At 38.2% G+C, this 21,641-nt stretch overlaps 1 long non-coding RNA gene across 2 annotated transcripts in view; it reads left to right on the top strand.

Moving 5' to 3' along the window:
* The first annotated feature begins 5,466 nt into the window (after nt 1-5,466).
* LOC122454514 overlaps nt 5,467-21,641 on the top strand; it is a 106,167-nt gene continuing 89,992 nt past the window's right edge. Inside the window, exon 1 of one of the 2 annotated variants that reach the window (XR_006273426.1) lies at nt 5,467-5,525. This is a non-coding gene — a long non-coding RNA (uncharacterized LOC122454514). The remainder of the gene's footprint in view (nt 5,526-21,641) is intronic. The other variant, XR_006273427.1, reaches the window with a different exon arrangement.

The following is a 21,641-nucleotide window of genomic DNA, read 5'->3' on the forward strand; positions in this document are numbered from 1 at the left end:
AGCACCGTGGAAGCCAAAAGCAAAGACCTCAGAATAAAATTTCTGTCACAGGTACCTTGATCTTGGATGTCTCAGCCTCCAGTACAATGAGAAATAATTGCCTGTTTTTTAAGCAATCCGTCTTTGGTATTTTGCTATGGAAGCCCTAGCAGCTAGCTGGGCTTCCCAAGTGGTGCTCGTGGTAAGGAACTGGCCTGCCAGTGGAAGACGCAGGTTCAATCCCTGTGTGGGGAAGATCCCCTGTAGGAGGGCAGGGCAACCCACTCCAGTATTCTTGCTTGAGAATTCCATGGACAGAGGAGCCTGGCTGGCTGTTGTCCTTAGGGTCGCACAGAACTGGACACAACTGAACCGACTTAGCACGCATGCGCGAAGCAGCAAGTAGTTGTTAACCGGCTAGGAGCCTATGTGACTTCAAGCAGTAACCAATATCTGGTGTGCTATCATTTTATTCATTCATTCATTTTATACATGAATTCTTTCACTCCAAAAGCTTTCATTCAGTACCTGTTTTGTGCCAAGAAGTATGCCCAGTCCCACAGATAAAAAATAAGCAAGCCATATTCAAGTTGTTCACATTTTGATAGGGGAACGACTCACAGAAGAAGATAGTTATAATATTATTTGATAAATTCAATATTCAAGGTGTTAAAAGGAGCTTTGGAAGCACAAAGGATCTTTGCAAGCATAAAGGAGCTCATTCAGCTTGGGGGAGCTCAGGAAATGCTTCACAAGGAAGGTAACATGGACAGCGTTTGAAAGTAGGACATGTGAGACTTGGAACTCATCCACCCAGCTGCATTCAAGGAGGACGCAGCTGATGGAAGTAAGGAGGGCTGACCTCACTGTGGCAGGCGGCTGCAGGTTTTCGGCTGCACGCCTAGCCTTAGGGTGGACAGCAACCTAGCATTACTGCCTATTCCAACATTCCCCAGAGAGTTTCTGTGAAACCCAGATTCTGAGTCTTGACCCAGACCCGACCTACCTAAACAGACTCTCTGGACACAATACAGTGGAATAAGCATATTTAATAAGCACTCTAGGTGATTCTCATACACGCTGAGGTTAGAGTAGCAGTGCACTCAGATGCAGGAGTAAAATCAGGCTTTTCTCTCCATTTCAGCATGGACGAATTCTGATGTCAGATTTCCTACACACTCTTTTACATGATCCTTTATTCTACAGTTTTCTCTGTGCAGCACTGAAACTTCTTCACAGCTCTACTTTCAAAGCATTCATGGAGTTAATACTGCTTTGTCAGTAAAATGATCTTTCCCTTTCTTCTTGATTAATAAGCAGAGCGTCATCTTTTTTTTCCATCAAACTGGTACAGTTCTATTCTACTTTTACCTGAAAGATCTTACAGTTGGCTAATAAGAACTGAGGCCGCACAGCACCAGGCCTCGTGAACCGTTACTGCTAAATAGAGATAGATCCCCCTCAGCATCTTTTTATTCCACTCTCTCAAAAATCCCTCCCTAAATTTCAGCCACTTCACAGGCGTCCATTAATGATATTTAATTTCCTCTGAAAATATTGAATGTATAATTAAGATTAAGCTGCTCTAAGGGCTTTCCCTAGATTTGAGCTTGACTCTTCCTTCTATGTGGAAGTATGTCACTTAACCTCTTTACCTCTTTTCTTCTGTAAGTGGAGAATGTCAAATTTACTTGCCCCGAGAAAAGCTTTCTGGATAGTCAGCAGCAGTGTTAGTCAACTGTTTGGCACATAAAAACTGCCAAATAACAGCTATGTGATGTGCTGGGCAAAGCTCTCTTCAGAACATCTGTGGTACCTGACCCTTTTGTGATTCTCTTTTCTTGACAAATTATGTCATAGTGCCTCACTACACATGAAGGAGCAACAATATTTAATGTACATGATTAAAATGAAAATTTTTACCATCTATGTTAAATAGGAACAAAGAACAACAGTAATGTGTCACCACAGTTCCAGTTCTAGTTCAATCGCTCAGTTGTGTCCAACTCTTTGCAACACCAGGGACTTCAGCATTCCAGGCTTCCCTGTCCATCACCAACTCCCAGAACTTGCCCAAACTCATGTCCATCGAGTCAGTGATGCCATCCAACTATCTTATCCTCTGTGGTCCCCTTCTCCTCCCACCTTCAGTCTTTCCCAGCATCAGGGTCTTTTCTAGTGAGTTAGTTCTTCGCATCAGGTGGACAATGTATTGGAGTGTCAGCTTTAGCATCAGTCCTTCCAATGAATATTCAAGACTGATTTCCTTTAGGATAGACTGGTTGGATCTCCTTGCTGTCCAAGGGACTCTTAACAGTCTTCTTCAACACCACAGTTCAAAAGCATTAATTCTTTGCTGCTCAGCTTTCTTTATGGTCCAACTCTCACATCCATACATGACTACTGGAAAAACCGAAGCTTTGACTAGACGGACTTTGTTGGCAAAGTAATGTCTCTGCTTTTTAATATGTTGTCTAGGTTGATCAAAGCTTTTCTTCCAAGGAGCAAGCGTCTTTTAATTTCATGGCTGTAATCCCCATCTGCAGTGATTTTGGAACCCAAAATATAAAGTCAGTCACTGTTTCCACTGTTTCCCCATCTATTTGCCATGAAGTGATGGGACTGGTTGCCGCAGTATTTGATGCCACCACAGTATTTGATGCAATTTGAAAGCCAGTATTTTAATGGAAGGATTTTGGAAAACACCAGATAGCAATATGAGGGTGCCACTGGAATTTTGCTTCCATTCTTTCAAAGAACTCTGTCTCCCTATCTATTTAAAGAAAAAGAACATGCTCTGTATAATCGCAATGGCCTTCAGGACTGAGCTATCTTTGGTACTTTTGCCTTCTTCACCAGACCAGTTGATTATACAGAATATTTAAATTTGTCTACATCCTCCCAATTCCACTCCTACTATTTTTTATTTTGTTTTATCTATTATACCACTTTCTCTCTATTGTGTTTTAGTTGTTCCTTATCAACTGGTCCACATGTTTCCTTTTTGCATCTCTTCTTAACCATTCTTCACATAGCAACCTGAATGATTCTTAAAAAACAAACAAACAAACAAACAAAAAAAACCCACAAAGAATCAAATCTTGCTTTTCTGCCCTTAAGTTCTTCAGTGGCTTTCTACTGAACATAGGATTGTACGTAGCCTCCATACCATGAGTTACAGACCTGGCTATGGTGACTTCTGCTTACTTCTCTAGCCTCATTTTGAGCCGTTATTTCACTGTTGCTCCAGCGAATTGTCCACCTTTTAGTTCGTAGAATACACCAAGCTCTGTCCTACCTCAGAGCACCTGTATAGTCTTTCTCCTGCAGAACTTCTATGCAACATGTCTCACCCTCACTCATTATCACTCTTCATCTCAACTTAAATGTTATATTAAAAGATAGAGATTCTAAGCGACATATAAAACAAATCTCAGCAGGTCTCCCCTTCATGCTTTAATAGACAACATGCCTATTACCTCCCAAGCACTTTTGTAATTTGTAATTATTCATTTATGTATTCATTTGTCTAATGTTTGTCGTACCTACTTGACCATAAGCTCCTTGCGAGCACAAACCAGGTCTTTTAACTTTCTACTGTGTACCTTGTGCAGAGAATACTGCCTGACAGTTAGTAGAAATTTAATGGATGGTTGTTGACTAAATAAATGAGTAATAACGTAGATCTTGTTTCTGAATGCCCTTTTGTAAAAGAGCTCCTGATTAGTTTGTATACAAAAAAAAAAAAAAAAAAAAAAACCCAAACCTAGAGATACACTGATAGTAGGAGATGAAAGAGGTGAAATTAAATCTATGAGTGAAGATGTAATACAGAGAAATGGAAGAGAGTGAGGGAATAGCTGTTGGATAGATGAATAAGAGCAAAAGAAAAACAGCAACAGAGGATACCCTCACTGCGGGCTGCCAAAGGAGTGATTATAATTTCTAACATTTGATTTGCAATTTTTTGATATGCCCTTGATGTAAACTCCTACTTAGCCTTCCTTAGTCTTCAGAAAGGTATGCTAATATGAATAGCAAATGAGTATTTATGTTTTATGGGTATTATCTATTTTTGCATAAGAAATTACCAAAAAATTGGCACCTTAAAAAATTTACATTGACTGTCTCATAGTTTATGTGGTTCATAAACATGAGCATGATTTAGCTGGGTCCTGTACTTCAGGATCCATCACACGGTTGAATCAAAGTATTGGCCAGGACTAAGGTCTCATCTGAAGGCTTGCTCTCAAGCTGTTGGACTTAGGGTATCCATTCCTTGCCAGGTGGTTCTTTCCAATATGGCGGTTTGCTTCCCTGAAGTCTGCAGTCCAGAAAGCTGTAGAATGTCTCTGCTAAAAAGGATGGAAACCACAATCTTTTGCTACCTATACATGGAAGTGTAGTAGTGTGTATATTAAATTTTCAGTATCCTGTCAGTTGAAAGCAAGTCACTAGGTATAGCTTACACTCAGGATGAGAGGATTGTACTAGAGGTCATTGTGGGCCAACTTAGAAGTCACCTACCACAGTATGTTTCTTGATGTTTTGATTGTGTGTGTGTGTGTGTGTGTGTGTAAATCAAAGAAAGGATGAAGTTCAATATTTAAAATGACACAATAGGCTGTTGGAATGGAGTTATCCATGAAAACATATATTTCCTGAAAATATGAAGAAAATTTGAGACAGCCCTTCACAAGCCGTGGCTGCTGCTGCTAAGTCGCTTCAGTTGTGTCCGACTCTGTGCGACCCCATAGACGACAGCCCACCAGGCTCCCCTGTCCCTGGGATTCTCCAGGCAAGAACACTGGAGTGGGTTGCCATTTCCTTCTCCAATGCATGAAAGTGAAAAGTGAAAGTGAAGTCGCTCAGTCATGTCTGACTCATAGAGACCACATGGACTGCAGCCTACCAGGCTCCTCCATCCATGGGATTTTCCGGGCAAGAGTACTGCAGTGGGGTGCCATTGCCTTCTCCGTCACAAGGTGTGGAGAGAGGGCTGAATTATATTATTTGGTTCTCAAGGGATGCTTGGACCTTAAATTCCAACATATTTCAATAATTTGATTATCCAGAGCATTGCTGTAACTCTCCACTTTTCCTTCCTTCCCTTACAAGTCCTTTGGAGATATAATAGACTCAGAAGTTCTAAATATTGCCAGAGATTTAGGGAGATTTGTGTAACAATTGTGAATAGAGGGAGTTTTACAAGGCTTTGCACCATAGAGTCGATTTGCTTCAGTGGAACAAAGTTCCCAAGTTATTTTATAGTACATCTTGGCTTAAGGCCTAACAGAAAGTTCTTTAGTGATCTAGCACTAACTTTGTGACTTGTAAACTCCCTGACTGATTAAATTAGAAAGATGTTCTATTATAAAGATAATTATTAATGCACTTATCTAATATTAACCTGCTGTGGGGAGAATAGTTGACTGACAGCCTGATGCTGAGGCCATTATTCTCCTAGACTGCTAACCAGCCAGTGGCTGAGCCTGGCAGAGGTACTGGAGTAGGGGCTATTCTCCGATTTTGGAATCTTCTAATAGGTAGGGACTCCCATCCAGCCTGCTGGAGGCTTTCACTGTACTCTGCTTTGGTATGAAGCTCTTCCTACTCTATCCTTTCTTCTATATCTCCCTTCACAAGTATCAGACTCACACAAGTATCAGAACTGAAAGCTCTTCCCACCTATTTCTGCTCCCTCCTCCTTTACTATTTGTACAGAACTTGACTCACTGTCTCTTGAGCATGTCTAACGCCATCTTGGTGTCAATGTGTTGAAGGGTCTGAACAGGCCTGGGATGAGTTCACCGTTGCAGGTGACAGTTGTGTCATACACTGTTAGAGTGGGCATGCCCAGTGTCTGGAATCGTCATGAAGAACTTGGGGTCCTGAGGAGACTGGGAATGGCGCTGATACATACTTCACTTTGATCTAAGCAGGGTTACATTTCAAGCATGGCATTTTATTTAGTAAATCAAAACAGTGTTTCATCACATTAGAAGGACTCTTTCCTTTAAAAATAGGATTTCCAAAATTGGAATGTGTTTTTCTAGGACAATTAAGTTATTCAGATTACTATGTTTGCAGTTTGTGACAGATGGATGAGGTGGTTCACTATAATATTAAAAAAAGAAAACACAATCAGTGGGTCGGGAAATGCATATTTGGATTGAGCTCATCTGTTTCCTGTGTTTTTAGATGTATTTTGATGTGTGCTGGGGAGGTTTGTCATTGACTGGGACCAAAACCCAGAATATGAAAACTTAGTTCATCTTAAGTTAGAAGAACAATCCAAAGCTGATACTTCCCTGGTAAAATCATGATAGCTTAAATTCACAGCAGGATTTATACACATCTTTTGAAAAACCCAGGAGACATTTCTGGTCTCCGTGATAGGAGAGTTCAAGTCCATCATGTACCCCATTATATCCTCACTTGTCTATATCATGTGTTGTATAGGGTAGATGGTCAAAAATATTTGTTGAAAAAAAGATGAAGGTCATTATAATCAGGATAGTTTTAATTGTGAGTAAATATGACTCTGTTTTGACCATTTTTATATGTAGAATAATCTGGTAACCACAACTGGTTACAATCATGTCTATTCTGTGATCTGTGTTTCTTTAACACTGGGTGGCGCAGTGGTAAAAGATCCATCTGCTAATGCAGGAGATCCAAGAGACACAGTAGGATCCTTAGGTCAGGAAGATCCCTCTGGAGGAGGAAATGGCAACCCACTCCAGTATTCTTGCCTGGAAAATCCCATGGACAGGGGAGTCTGGTAGGCTATAGTCCATGGGGTCCCAAAGAGTCAGACACAGATGAGTGACTGAGCACACTACTGGTCACATGACCAGTAAATACGGGAATGATGTTGGTAGGTGTTGACTCACACATGACTTTTTTTCAGAGTTTTTTTTTTTTTTAAGTGATCAAGGTGAACTATCATAATAAATGTCTTGTTGTTGTTCAGTCTCTTAAGTCATGTCTGACTCTTTGTGACCCCATGGACTGTAGCATGCCAGGCTTCTCTGTCCTCCAGTCCTCTTTTCCAAAGTAGCTCTTTGCATCAGGTGGCTAAAGTATTAGAGCTTCAGCCTCAGCATCAGTCTTTCCAATTAATATTCAGGGTTGATTTCCTTTAGGATTGACTTTGATCTCCTTGCTCTCCAGGGAACTCTCAGGAGTCTTCTCCAGCACCACAATTCAAAAGCATCAATTCTGTGGCACTCAGCCTTCTTTATGGTCTAACTCTCACATCTGTACATGACTATTGGAAAAACCATAACTTTGACTATATGGGCCTTTGTTGGCAAAGTGATGTCTCTGCTTTTTAATACATGGTCTTGGTTTATCATAGCTTTTCTTCCAATGAGCAAGTATCTTTTAATTACGTGGCTGAAGTCACCATCTGCAGTGATTTTGGAGCCGAAGAAAATAAAATCTGTCACTGTTTCCACTTTTTCTCCATCTATTTTCCATGAAGTGATGGAGCCAGATGCCATGATGTTAGCTTTTTTAATCCTGAGTTTCAAGCCAGCTTTTTCATTCTCCTCTTTCACCCTCATTGTGAGGCTCTTTGGTTACTCTTCATTTCTGCCATTAGAGTGGCATCATTTGCATATCTGAGGTTGTTGCTGTTTCTCCCAGCAATCTTGATTTCAGCTTGTGCTTCATCCAGTCCAGCATTTCACATCATGCACACTGCACTTTAGTTAAATAAGCAGAGTGACAATATACAGCCTTGTCATACTCCTTTTCCAATTTTGAGCCAGTCAGTTCCATATAAGGTTCTAACCATTGCTTCTTGACCTGCATACAGGTTTCTTAGGAGACAGGTAAGGTGGTATGGTGCTCCTATCTCTTTAAGTATTTTCCACAGTTTCTTGTGATCCACACAGTCAATAGCTTTAGTTCAGTCAATGAAACACAAGTAGACGTTTTTCTGGAACTCCTTTGCTTTCTCCATGATTCAGTGAATGCTGGCAGCTTGATCTCTGGTTCTTCTGCCTTCTCTAAACCCAGCTTGTATATCTGGAAGTTCTCAGTTCAGATACTACTGAAGCCTAGCTTGAAGGATTTTGAGCATAACCTTGCTAGCATGTGAACTAAGTGCAAATGTGCAATAGTTGGAACATTCTTCGCTATTGTCCTTCTTTTGGATTGTGATTAAAACTGACCTTTTCCAGTTCTGTGGTCACTGCTGAGTTTTCCAAATTTGCTGACATATTGAGTATGGCAGTTTAACCACATTATCTTTTAGGATTTTAAATAACTAAGCTGTAATTGTGTCACCTCCACTAGCTTGGTTCATAGTAATGCTTCTTAAGGCCCACTTGACTTCACACTCCAGGATATCCAGCTCTAGGTGTGTAAAGGTTATAGCAACATATAAACCTGTATTAAAATACCTAAAACTCTATAACAGTGAATTCTTTTAGTGTAAGCTGTGCTTGTACTCCATCATGTTATACTACAGTGAATTTCAAGTGCATGTGAAGGAGATGGTGCTGCCATTTCCTCCCTTATTCAGTTCAGTTCAGTTGCTTAGCTGTGTCCGACTCTTTGCGACCCCATGGACTGCAGCACGCCAGGCCTCCCTGTCCATCACCAACTCCCAGAGTTTACTCAAACTCATGTCCATCAAGTCGGTGGTGCCATCCAACCATCTCATCCTCTCTCTTCCCCTTCTCCTCCTGCCTTCAATCTTTCCCAGCATCAGAGTCTTTTCAAATGAGTCAGTTCTTCGCATCAGGTGGCCAAAGTATTGGAGTTTCAGCTTCAGCATCAGTCCTTCCAATGAATATTCAGGACTGATTTCCTTTAGGATAGACTGGTTGGATCTCCTTGCTGTCCAAGGGACTGTCAAGAGTCTTCTCCAACACCACAGTTCAAAAGCATCAATTCTTCGGTGCTCAGCTTTCTTTATAGTCCAACTCTCACATCCATACATGACTACTGGAAAAACCATAGCCTTGACTAGATGGACCTTTGTTGGTAAAGTAATGTCTCTGCTTTTTAATATGTTGTCTAGGTTGGTCATAGCTTTTTTTTCAAGGAGTAAACGTCTTTTAATTTCATGGCTGCAGTCACCATCTGCAGTGATTTTGGAGCCCCCCAAAATAAAGTCTGTCACTCTTTCCACTGTTTCCCCATGTATTTGACGTGAAGTGATGGGACTGGATGCCATGATCTTAGTTTTCTGAATGTTGAGTTATAAGCCAACTTTTTCACTCTCCTCTTTCACTTTCATTAAGAGATTCTTTAGTTCTTCTTCGCTTTCTGCCATAAGGGTGGTGTCTTCTACATATCTGAGGTTATTGATATTTCTCCCAGCAATCTTGATTCCAGCTTGTGCTTCATCCAGCTCAGCATTTCTCATGATGTACTCTGCATGTAAGTTAAATAAGCAGGGTGACAATATACAGTCTTGATGTACTCCTTTCCCTATTTGTAACCAGTCTGTTGTTCCATGACCAGTTCTAACTGTTGCTTCCTGACCTGCATACAGATTTCTCAAGAGGCAGGTAAGGTGGTCTGGTATTCCCATCTCTTTAAGCATATTCAAGAGTTTTTTGTGGTCCACACAGTCAAAGGCTTTGGCATTGTCCATAAAGCAGAAGTAGATATTTTTCTGGAACTTTTTTGTTTTTTCAATGATCCAACAGATGTTGGCAATTTGGTCTCTGGTTCCTTTGCCTTTTCTAAACCTAGCATGAACATCTGGAAGGTCATGATTCATGTACTGTTGAAGCCTGGCTTGGAGAATTTTGAGCATTACTTCACTAACATGTGAGCTGAGTGCAATTGTGTGGTGGTTATTAAACAATGGTTAACAAATGAGGCTACTATCTGGAGAAGATTTTTGATTTGAGGAACATGTTTGTTTTGAAAGCAAAGGCCCTCCAAAAGTTCACATCAAAGAAGATAGAAGTGCCACAACTGAAGTTGGGAAGAATTAACTGTGATATCAGAAGCCAATGCCAAACATATTTTAGATGCATTTATGTTTTTATTGGGGCTTCCCAGGTGGCTCTAGTGGTAAAGAACCCGACTGCCAATGCAGGAGACATAAGAGACTCAGATTTGATCCCTGGGTCGGGAAGGGCCCCTGGAGAAGGGAATGGCAACCCACTCCAGTATTCTTGCCTAGAGAATCCCATGGACAGAGGAGCTTGGCGGGCTACAGTTCATAGGGTCACATAGAGTCAGACACGACTGAAGCGAAAGCGACTTGGAATGTATGCATGCTCTGTTTTATTATGATTGATATTGTTTTGTTAGTTCTCTGGATATAGCAGGCTTTTGGTGATCTAAGCCAACATTATTTTCACCATGAGATTTTACTGGAAGCATGTCCTCCCAACCCTGAAACACTTATGTGGCATGATAGCAAGAATGCTTGTATTTAGAAGAAAAGCATTATAGTAACTTGGTTAGGAATTCAGATGTAGAGTCAAATTGTTTGGATTAAAATTTCAGCTTTGCCATTTTCCAGATGACTGTGTTACTTACCTGGGCATGGCCCTTCATATTCTGTGCCTTCAGACCTACACTGGTGAAGAGGAGAAATACTAGTATTAGCCTCGTTGGGCTATTTTGTTGTACATGAGTTGATGTAATAAAGAGCTTAGGCAAGTACCAGGCACACAGTAGGCACTCCAATAATGTTAATAATTGTTATGATATAAAGTAGCTCTTTCTCCAACTAAACCATGTAAGAGAGAGTTCACCCTGGTATGTGGAGATATAGTGTGGTTTCATAACTGGTACCTTAATATAGAAGTTCCTTAAGGCTTGACTCATAGTTTTTTGCAGAAATTTTAAGAGCCAGTCCTTTTTTGAATTTGTAGTCACTGTTGCCACAACCTGTTTTTTAAATTTCCTCTGACTAGAGTCACTAGACTGTGATTTAAATTATAACTTTAAAACTGATTTCCTCAAGTTACTTGTGCTCTTTAGAGTCATCACATACTTACTGCTTTTATTTGACATTTTCTCTTACTATTTTTCTTGATAAATTATGACCTGTTATGCCACTTCCCTTATATGTGAAATTGATACAATGTAATAGAAACAAGATGTACTATCAATAAAATGATCTATCATAAACACAACTAAAACTGGGAAACACATGTCCAAAATTAAGTGATTACAGAATTAAAATACACTTTTCTTTCTCCCTTGGAAGAGGCTGATGAAACCAAAGATTAACACAAGAAAGAAAACCTTTTGCTACCTCTAGCAATGCTTGTGTTCCTGAGAATATATGGGAAAACGGGATTAGTGCTATGTGAAAGTTTGCTTTAAGAGCAGGATCTGTGCATTGATGTGCCTTTTCTTACTTATATGCTTGGATTTCCAAAATAGTCATTTATTGTCTGGGGTTAAACAGTGCTCTCTTCCAGCTGTCAATTAAAAAGGACTTCAAAATAGTGAGTCAACTGCTATCAATGGATTAGGTATGATTATCAGGTGGAAGTATAGGTTGGATAAAAGGATTTCAAAGGGCCTTCAATTCTATGAAATGCTAACTAATAAAAAAAGAAGGTCCAACACCTGAGAACCAGCTACTGTATCTGTTTTACTTTCCACCATTCATGGTGGAAGGAAAATACTATGAGAAAAACAGTTACTTAGGCAGAAAAGGACCACGTGGAAACTAAAGTTGCTTGTTTTCAAATTCTTAAGACTAGGGTGGGTTGTGGTGTTAGAGAACTCTTGACAGTCCCTTGAACTGTAAGGAGATCAAACTAGTCAATCCTAAAGGAAATCAATCCTGAATATTCATTGGAAGGACTGATGCTGAAGCTGAAACTCCAATACTTTGGCCACCTGATGCGAAGAATCATCTCATCAAAAAAGAGCTTGATGCTGGGAAAGAAAGAAGGTGGGAGGAGAAGGGGATGACAGAGGACAGGATGGTTGAATGGCATCATTGACTCAGTGGACATGAGTTTGAGCAGGCTCTGGGAGATGGTGAAGGACAGGGAGGCCTGGTGTGCTGCAGTCCATGGGGTCACAAAGAGTCAGACACAACTGAGTGACCACTGAACAACAACGGGGCAGGGGGGTGTTGCTCTATTATGAATTGTTGATGTTTAGTGGTGGGTTTCTCTGTTATGAATTGCTGTTGTTTAACTGCTAAGTTGTGTCCGATTCTTTTGTGACCCAGTGGACTGTAGCCTGCCAGTCTCCTCTGTCCATGGGATTTTCTGGGCAAGGATACTGGAGTGGGTTGCCATTTCCTCCTCCAGGTCATCTTCCTAACCCAAGGACCAACCCCATGTCTCATGCACTGGGCAGGTGGATTCTTTAGCACTGAGCTACCAGGAAAGCCCTGTGTTAAAATACACACAAGTAAAATTATGATAAGGGGAAAAAGTCAACTATATATTAAACACTTATGTGAGGCTCTGAGAATGACATCTACTATTTCGTGTAAGTCCCTTCTTCCTCCCCCAAAAAACCAATCCTGTGAGTTAGGTATTATTTTGTAGCTACGGGATCAGGTTAGAGGAAGAGTAATGATAAGGTTACTCAAAGTCTGTATTCTTGCCATTATTTAATACCTTGTCTTAGGATCTTCCTTCTTGTTTACAGTACTCCTAGTTTCAGATTACTTGGATTGTCCTCTCCTTTTCTACCAGTTCTCTCACCTTGATTCTATACAAGTCAGATTTTCAAGGAAAAGAGCCAGGATCAGAGTGTCACTGATAAGTAGGTCTGTTGGTTGTCTAGAGGAGACTCAGTGGTTCTTCTGCCTGGATGCGCCTACTGTACTGCTTAATCTAACTCTCAATCTTAACGGTTCAGAAACAGGTTTCAGCAGTAATGAGAGTAGACTCTGTTTCTCATGCTTGGCTTATGCTAACAGAATTCATACATGTTGATACATAAGATGAGAACATTAGTTGATTTGTTTATAATAAGAAGCAAACTGGCTAAGGTCCTGAACACTCATATTCAGTGGTCAATGCTTTCATTCTCTGCAGACGAGTGTCTTAAGAAGCTACTTTATCATCACAAACTTGCTGTGATTGGTAAGCCATTGGAACAGCAAGAATTGGTAACTCAATGAGGTTTGATGGCTTCTGGTAAATGAGAATTCATATCCAAAGTACATATGTAATACACTGATAGATTGACTCAAGCCCTTGGGCACTGAAGAATTTAGGTGGGTACTGTCAGTACTGTTTCTATTTATTTACTTATGTTTTCCTTGTCTTGTAAGTGCTTTGGTTTCTAACAGTTCACTTTTTGATTGACTCATTCCTCAAATCTTGTGGACTCCAAGGAGAACTTCTATAACTTACTATGACTTTACACATATGTGTTTCAAGCAATTTGATATTGATGTTTAGTTCAACTTTCAGGTAGCAGTCTTTCTTTTTCTTATCTGGAAATGAATTTTGGGTTGGATGGAGGAAATCCCTCTGTGCATATCAAAGCCATAGATACCAGATTGCTTTTCAAAAGAAAATGAAATTTACTCCTTTGAACAGAGGTATGTGAAAGATGACATTCTTGGAAATGATATCCAATTAAGATTTAGTGATATCTTAATAATGGGGCACTGTATTTATATTTGCTTTAGGAATTTTGTTTATGGTAAGTGAAAAGTGAAAGTCACTCAGTCGTGTCTGACTCTTTGTGACCCCATGGACTATACATTCCAAGGAGTTCTCCAGGCCAGAATACTGGAGTGGATAGCCTTTCTCTTCTCCAAGGGATCTTCCCAACCCAGGGTTTGAACCCAGGTAACCCTCATTGCAGGCAGATTCTTTACCAGCTGAGGAGGGCCTAGTCTCAGAATATGTTTTATAGGAAGAAAACCCCATCAATGTCTGCCTCCAGGATGAGAGTTGTAAAGCCTTAGGAAAGCCATATAGGCCTCAATATCAATACTTATCTCATCATCTGTCTGTTATTTAACCTTTGAGACAAATTTCTTTGCCTTACCATCTTTTGTTTCAAAAATTTCTTCTTAGGATGTAGATGTACCTGAGATATTTAATGCATTAGACTAGTGTTTAGCAAATGGATATTAAACAAGCTGCAGATATAATTTCAATGTCTAAAGAAATTCTGTAGAAGAATTCAACTTTAATAATGCAGCAATATGTATATTCTAGATCGCTTGAATGACTACTTTGTAAATCAGCACTCTCGTCTAATCTAAAGCCTGAACTTGTGTTTTAATTCCTTTTAGCATCAATTATTGTTACTTTAATTATCACTGGCTTATTAATAATGGGATGCTTAAAAAAAAAAAAGGCCAGACACTATCATCTCATTCTACAAATCAGGTTTCTTAAAATTTTAAAGTGCAAAGAGAGATGAAAGAATTGAGTTCTACTAAAGGGTAATGTAAACAGATCATACCTAGGTAATTATTATCTGGATGACTACTGATTTGAGGCAAGTGGATGTTTAAATTCTGCTGATGGAGTGGTCAGATTAAAATCAAGCTACCTTATATCAATTACTTCCTGAATTTGAATTAAAGAAGATAATTTTGGTCCATTAACTTGTCCACTATAGAAAAAATATCGAGTGGCTCTGATTCCCAGTAGTGAAAAATAAAATGCATTCCCCTATTGCAGGAGATTAAAATTGTTTGGAGTGATTTTTCATCAGAGAATCACATAGTAGCCTTCTTTTTCTTTTTTGGAGTTTGTGGATTGATTGCTGATATACAGACTAGGTTTAGAAGATTGTGAGGTATTGATTTGTGAGTCTCAAGTGATATAGATCCAAGAAATATGTTTTCCTATCCCCTTAAATGGATATACACCATCAAGCTTAATCTCTTCTCTCAAATTTAGGATATCATTTGAATTTTTGAAGGGAAAAAAAAACAAAACACTAAAGGCTCTGAAGATTCTAGTGGTTGTCACCAACAATAAAGCCAATTAGTTAATGTAATACACCTGATACAAGAAACCAGATATAATAGTTTCTTTGATGAAGGGTCTATGTGAATAGACTCAAGTTCTGATTGAAATAGCTTGAGTTGTTACTGCAGTGTGGATTCACCTATGTTTAGCTACCCTCAATGTGTCTGGGGTAAACAATTCATGCCATAGACTTTAGAGAAATTCTTCCTAAGAAACTCATGGTAATATTAAAGTATTTAGCACACAGTTCAACTCTTTTCTTTTTCCTTTTAAAATTTCTACTTCTTCCTTTCATTTTCTTTCCAATTTCAAGATCTTCTGTTTTTCTTTATTACATTTTCTTTTCTTTCTTTCTGATTTTAAGACCTTATGTTTTTCTTATTTTTTATTACATTTCAGTTTTTTCTTTCTGCACACTATGGGGAAAGTAAGGGGAAAAAGGGAAGAATTTTTGCTTAGGTTGGCTTTTATAATTATGACTGATCATTAATCCACATCCCTTACAAAGTAGGTGAATTGAGGTTCTGAGTGTGTAAAAAACAGCTTTAGCACAACTGAAAATTGATAGAGCCAGTTTTGAATTCATGTGTTGAAGTATTCTGTAATAAGAGTATTATTTTATCTCTCTATATAATATTTCTATGCATAATACAGATATCCACTATCCATGTATCTGTAAATATCTATGGTAGCACTAAGAAATATATTTTATTAATATAGTCATTTCCAGGACCCTATTCCCCACCCCAAAGAAAAGCAGGATGATTTCTGGCAAATATTTGGGCTGTAAATATTTGTTAAATAGAAAGCATATCTCAAAAGCTCACTAATAGAAATATTCTAATATTTCTGGGTCTCCCGCATTCCAGGCAGACACTTTAATCTCTGAGCCACCAGGGAAGCCGTTAGGTACAGTACAGCATATAATATTCATGACCATGGCTTTGAGATTTAATCAAAACACCTAAATCTAATTTACATTCCTTTTTCCATTGCGCTTAGTCGCTCAGTCGTGTCCAGCTCTGCGACCCCATGGACTGTGGCCTGCCAGGCTCCTCTGTCCATGGGTATCCTCCAGGCAAGAGTACTGGAGTGGGTTGCTGTGCCCTCCTATAGGAGATCTTCCAACCCAGGGACTGAATCCAGGCCTCCCACATTGCAGGCAGATTCTTTAACATCTGAGCCACCAGGGAAGCCCCCATTTTCCATTAAATGCCCCAGATCTAAAGCTCAAAGAATTCAGAAATTTGAACATTCTGTCGGTACCAAGTATTATGCTTACCATCAGAATTTATATCATTCAAGAATATAGTTAATCTTATCATTAAAAAAAGAGTAATGACAGGTATAAAAACTGAGTTAACAACATAAAGATTACAAACTGAGTGTATTTATCTTTGAAGGTAATTAATAATTGTATGTGCCAGAGATCTATAAAAGAATGGCCTCAGAACTTACTATAGGGACTTTATCCTTTCCTCTACAAATTGCTCAGTTCCACCAAAGCAAAGACACTATTCCCCACTGAGGACTAAATAAATGACAAGATTGAAGTGGTGAAAAATAAATTCCTTCTCTGAGTTGCTTGAGTAAAAAAGCTATCCGAAAAAATATCACATTTTTCTCTTCACATAATGAAAGCGTAACACTTTTCACAACATTGTACTTATTTGAGAGGAAGCTTGAAAAATTCATTCTAAAGGGAAACATATATGGGATATTAGTTCTACCACACACATAAATAATGCAGAAGAGCACTGAGAATAAGGATGATTTGGCCTATTCGGTGCCTACCCCCTCCACCCCAACCTTTCATCTGTGTTATTACAATCCATGTATAAACATTTTCTGGTAACCAGGGAATAAGTTATTTACGCACTTTATTTTCACAACATGTCTATAAGAATGTAAAAATGTAAACATTGATCTACATAATCATATACACATATTAAGTGAAACTTCCTGCAACAGTGTGAGTCAGATCATTAAAAAATAGCAAAATTTGCTTTCAATGGCTTATTTGCTGAAAGTGGATGTTTTAATTATTCTAGATAGTTTAAATTCATGAATGACTTATTAGTCACTCATTCTGTTTTTTTTTTTTTTTTCTTGTTCATCATCCTTGTGAGCTTCTGATATTTAGATCATAGTCTTCAATGTTGTTTATTTAAATTCTTATTAGAATAGCCTGGGAAATTATATGACCAGCCAGAGTAGATTCGGTTCTTGATACAGTTGGCCATATGATTGTATATCTCTTTAAGGAAAAAAGGACCAAAAATGTAACACAGCATGCTAGAAGCAAGACTTTTTCCCCAATGCAGATGACATGATAGATACTGAATTATACTGGAAAGATACGTATATATATACATATATTTTTTTTCCTCCACATATTTTTGTTTCTAGGCTCTAAAGTAAAGAACATGGACTAGGAGTCATGAGACATGAACCATTACAAACAGATTTTTGTTGACTGCATTTTTCACCTGCTATAGTGCCCTGATCACTGTCATCAAAGTCCCCAGTGTCTCTGTTACTACTGTCCTGCTTGCTCACCATCCCTAAACATGCCCAGCTTCTATATCAAGACCTTTCCTGCATCATTGTTTTGCACAGTATTTCCCTTCTTTACATTTTATTTAATCATTTCCTAATCATCCCTTAGGTAACAATTAATAATCACTCTCTAAATAGGCCTTTTCCAAGCCCACCATCTATACAGGGCTCCTATATAGCATTCTTGCAGAATTACTTCATCACTACCTGCATGTATTACTATTTTTAAATGTAAATTTATTTCAATAATTGTTTCTTTATTGTCTAAATAATGTAGGTAATATGCTTCATTAAAGCAGAGAGTTTGTCTAGTACACTGCAGACACTCAGTAAATATTTGAGAAACAAATAGATGAATAAATTAGTAGTAAGAGTTGGGGTAGGATAAATGAGTTACAAGATTTCATCCATCTGGAGCAGTCTATGATACTGGGGTAAATTCATTGTTTCATTTTCATTCAAAGACAGCCCTGAAGGAGATTTTGTTTTAAAATCATGCTTCATGCACACAGTCAAGAACTGCAAGAAAGTTTCTTCAAAACACACTCTGAATTTTGGACTTTCCATCAGCCATTCACACCAAGGAGTTAATCTCTAAAACATAAATATGATCCCACAGTTTTTTACTTGACCTGGCTCTTTGAAACCTTGACCTGGCTCTTCACTGTATATAAAGCAAACCCTTTCACTGTATGAAAAGCAAACCCTTTGGAATGATACGCAAAGCCCTCATGGTCTGCTTGTGCTTCAGACTGTAGCTAAGACAGGAGTCCTGCATTTGACGTTTAAGACCTATCTACAGCTCCCAAAACCTCATCGTGCCTTTTCATGTTGTTGTTTTTTATTTGTTGTCATGCCTTTGTAACTACTATGTCTACTTTCTAAATAGCCATTCTTCCCATTCTTATTTTTTAGTTTTTGGTCACTAGGCAAATTCCAACTCACACTTTAAGATTTGGCTGGAATTTTGAATACTTAGTCTTTTTTTTTTTTTTTTGTATGTCCAGAAAGATCAAAGAACTTTATTATATGCATGCCTCTAATATAGCACTTAACAGATTTCTATAATCATTTATCTGATTACCTGATCACAGAAACAGGACAGTTTTTCCCTTAATATTGACAATCCTGGAGAATAGGCATTGCATTCTTATCGTGTGGGTACCTGGGTCCCCAGCAGAGTGCCTGGCACACGTTAGGCAGTTCTTGAATGTGGAGTCAATGAATGACAGTCTCAATTTACTGTCTTGGCAGCTTAGCCTATGTTTACTAGTGCTTTCATATGTTCAGGTGTGAGTGGGAGAAAGTGGTCTCTAGCATCCCAATTTCCTTCTAATATTATAGTTTATTCATAATGGATCATTTTATATATAATGGTTGCCTTTATAATGCTAACACCTACAAACAAATATTTTTAATAATTTTATTAAAAATTATTTCATTATTTCCTCTGAACATTTGCCTTTTATTTTTTGCATTTTTGTTAAAATTAATTTATTCAAACTAGAGTGAATCATTTATGCACAAAGAGCATTCTCTAGATTTTGGTGGTCATAATCCTGAATACATCAGCTTCTTACAAGATTTTAAAATCAGAGAATTGTTTTTCAAACCTTTGTTCAGTTTTGTATTTATGATCACTTTAAATCTTTATCTTTCATATTTATTTACTGGTGAGTCTTCACTATTTACTGATTTCTTCCTATGATAAAAATGCATGATTAGCCCTTAGCTCCTTTCAAGAGAACACTCATTTTATTTTTTGGAGTAATCATAAATTCTATTTCTGTTTTCCAAGATGTTGGAAATAACAACCAAGCATTTTGCTTATGATTATAATAAGAAGAAATTATGTATAACATCATGATGTAGTACCCATGATATATTTCTTCTTTTACTAATTAATGAGAACTCAATCCAAAACCCTGAGCTCTTGTGACCCTCCAGTGGGTCATGGAGTGCAGACTCGTCCATCTCAGGTATAGGTGCTCAGAGTTGGGCATTTTTAGTCATGTCACCTCTTACTGCCGTTTATTTGGTGTTCAGTACCTGATACTCAGCCTATGATGAACTAGAAAATTCAACCAGCATTTCCTTGTAAATAAGAGTAATGAAATATCAAATATCTTGGTTACATGGTACAAAAAACAAGACTCTCATCTTTCAGGTTTGTACTTGTAAGAGAAATGAAGACAGAGAGTGACAAAGGAATGGTTTTATGGACACATGTTTTAGAACCACCCTACACTAATAAAACGCAATTTTAGAAGGCAGAAAAAATATTTCCCAATACTTTAATAGTCCTATTTTAATCGTGTCCATTGACTGAAGCACCAAGTGCTAATGTGCCCTTGCTATAAATTATTTCAAGAACACACAATGAAAAAAAAAAAAATGAAGAACTTGCAGTGGATGGAGCCTCCCTGAGGCTGGGAAACAGCAGGGGGTCCTTTACCATCAGCCGGGCATCTTACGAACAGTTCAGTTGCTCCCCATAGACCACCACTTTCTCTTGTTGAGAGTCAGGCCATCTTAACTGAAGCTCTGCCAGCAAGACTTTTTGTTGGTAAAAACATTGTAAACTGAAAGAGAAGAGATTTGATAACCAGGAAGGCTCATTCCCTAATTTTAGGTCAGAGCAACAGGCCAGGTGCTATGAGTTACACAGTATCTCTAACTGGATAAGGAATTCAAAGGAAAACTTGAGAAGCTGTCTTTCTTGGGTGCCATTTTACCCTTAGAGATAACTCACAGCATTTTAAAACAAGAAGGATATGATAGCTCAAGAGTACCTTCACCCCCTCCATGTGGGACCAAGTGTGTGACTACCAACTAGTTTATACAGCATCCACAAGGGGTTTAAGTGTACAGAAAAATGTTTGCAAGGTTACTTACGCTATTATTAGTGATTACTCTGTTTATGGAAAAGGCATCTGGAGAGGGGCAGATGCATTGAGGAGGAATAAAAATGAATTTTTGCTTTATATATTTTATATTTTTTAAATGTTCTTTCACAACAAAAATGCTACTTGTTTTTTAAAAATATTTTCCAGACCACAAATGCCGCTTATTTTGTAAATAGTAACCCATGTAAGCTTCTCTAACCGTGGTAATAATTTAACTTCATCAGCTTTGCAAAGGCTGATAATTTTTAAAGTATTAAAATATTTAGTATACACTTTAATTGTCCTTTACCATTAGTAGGGCAAGGCAAATTATTGACCAACTGGAGAAAATCATATTTAGGGGACAGCAGAAGGTCCCCAACTAACCTACCAGTGGTCATTGTCATCATCATCATCATTATCATCATCAGCAGCATCATCAAGCAGCAGCTTTAAACAGTCCATCTGAGCACGGCGCGGCGCAGGCCTCTGCAAGGTTAATGAAACAGAGTGTCAAGGACTGCTGTTTCAACGTTCCCGTTCATACCACAGACCAAACATCAATAGCAATATGCATATACACGTGTAGACAATTCTACCATTGTAAAAAAAACCTGACTAAAAAATGTTTTTGGAGATGCTGTTGGTCATTCCTAATTGAGGAAACCCAAATGCCACATAGAAATTGTTCTGTTTTCCTTTAAGCAGAAGACCCTTATTGGGTAGTTGTTTGAGAAGATATTCTGGAATACCATTGTTTTCATCTGTATAGACTTTGGTAAACAAATCTTTCTTTGAAGTGCTGGTATTATCATAGAACAGTTACTTGCAAATAACAAAAGCATAATCATTCTTAGTAAGCACTTGTTTGCTGCTGACTAGGATAGGACATGTTGTTCTAGTTATATTTGCTAGAATAGTTCTTTTGTTAGCTAAGAACGAGTACTATTTTTCTTGACTGAATTTTCTGCTGTTGGCGTGACATGAACTTCAAGAGCATCAAAGAATATTGAGTCTAGAGTCCTATTGTTGATTTTAATAATTTTATCTCATAATTGGCTTAGAAATTGATTTTATGTTGTCTTCATGCTTTGTAAGAAAAAACTGAATTTAAGTTTTGATACAACAGTAGAACTCACCTTATAAAGAGTATCTTGTTTTGTTTTTGGTGTTCAGAACTTCAATAAAATCTCTTTGAAAATGATATGTTGATCTTTCTGAAGATTACTACTGTTGTTTCTTTTAATTTAGCTCTGTATTTACTTTTTTTTGAGGGACCGTGGAAGAATGACATAAAACTTTCTTGCTGAGACTT

This window comes from Cervus canadensis, chromosome 16 (genome assembly GCF_019320065.1).
Source record: "Cervus canadensis isolate Bull #8, Minnesota chromosome 16, ASM1932006v1, whole genome shotgun sequence".
In the NCBI taxonomy this organism is placed as follows: Eukaryota; Metazoa; Chordata; class Mammalia; order Artiodactyla; family Cervidae; genus Cervus; species Cervus canadensis.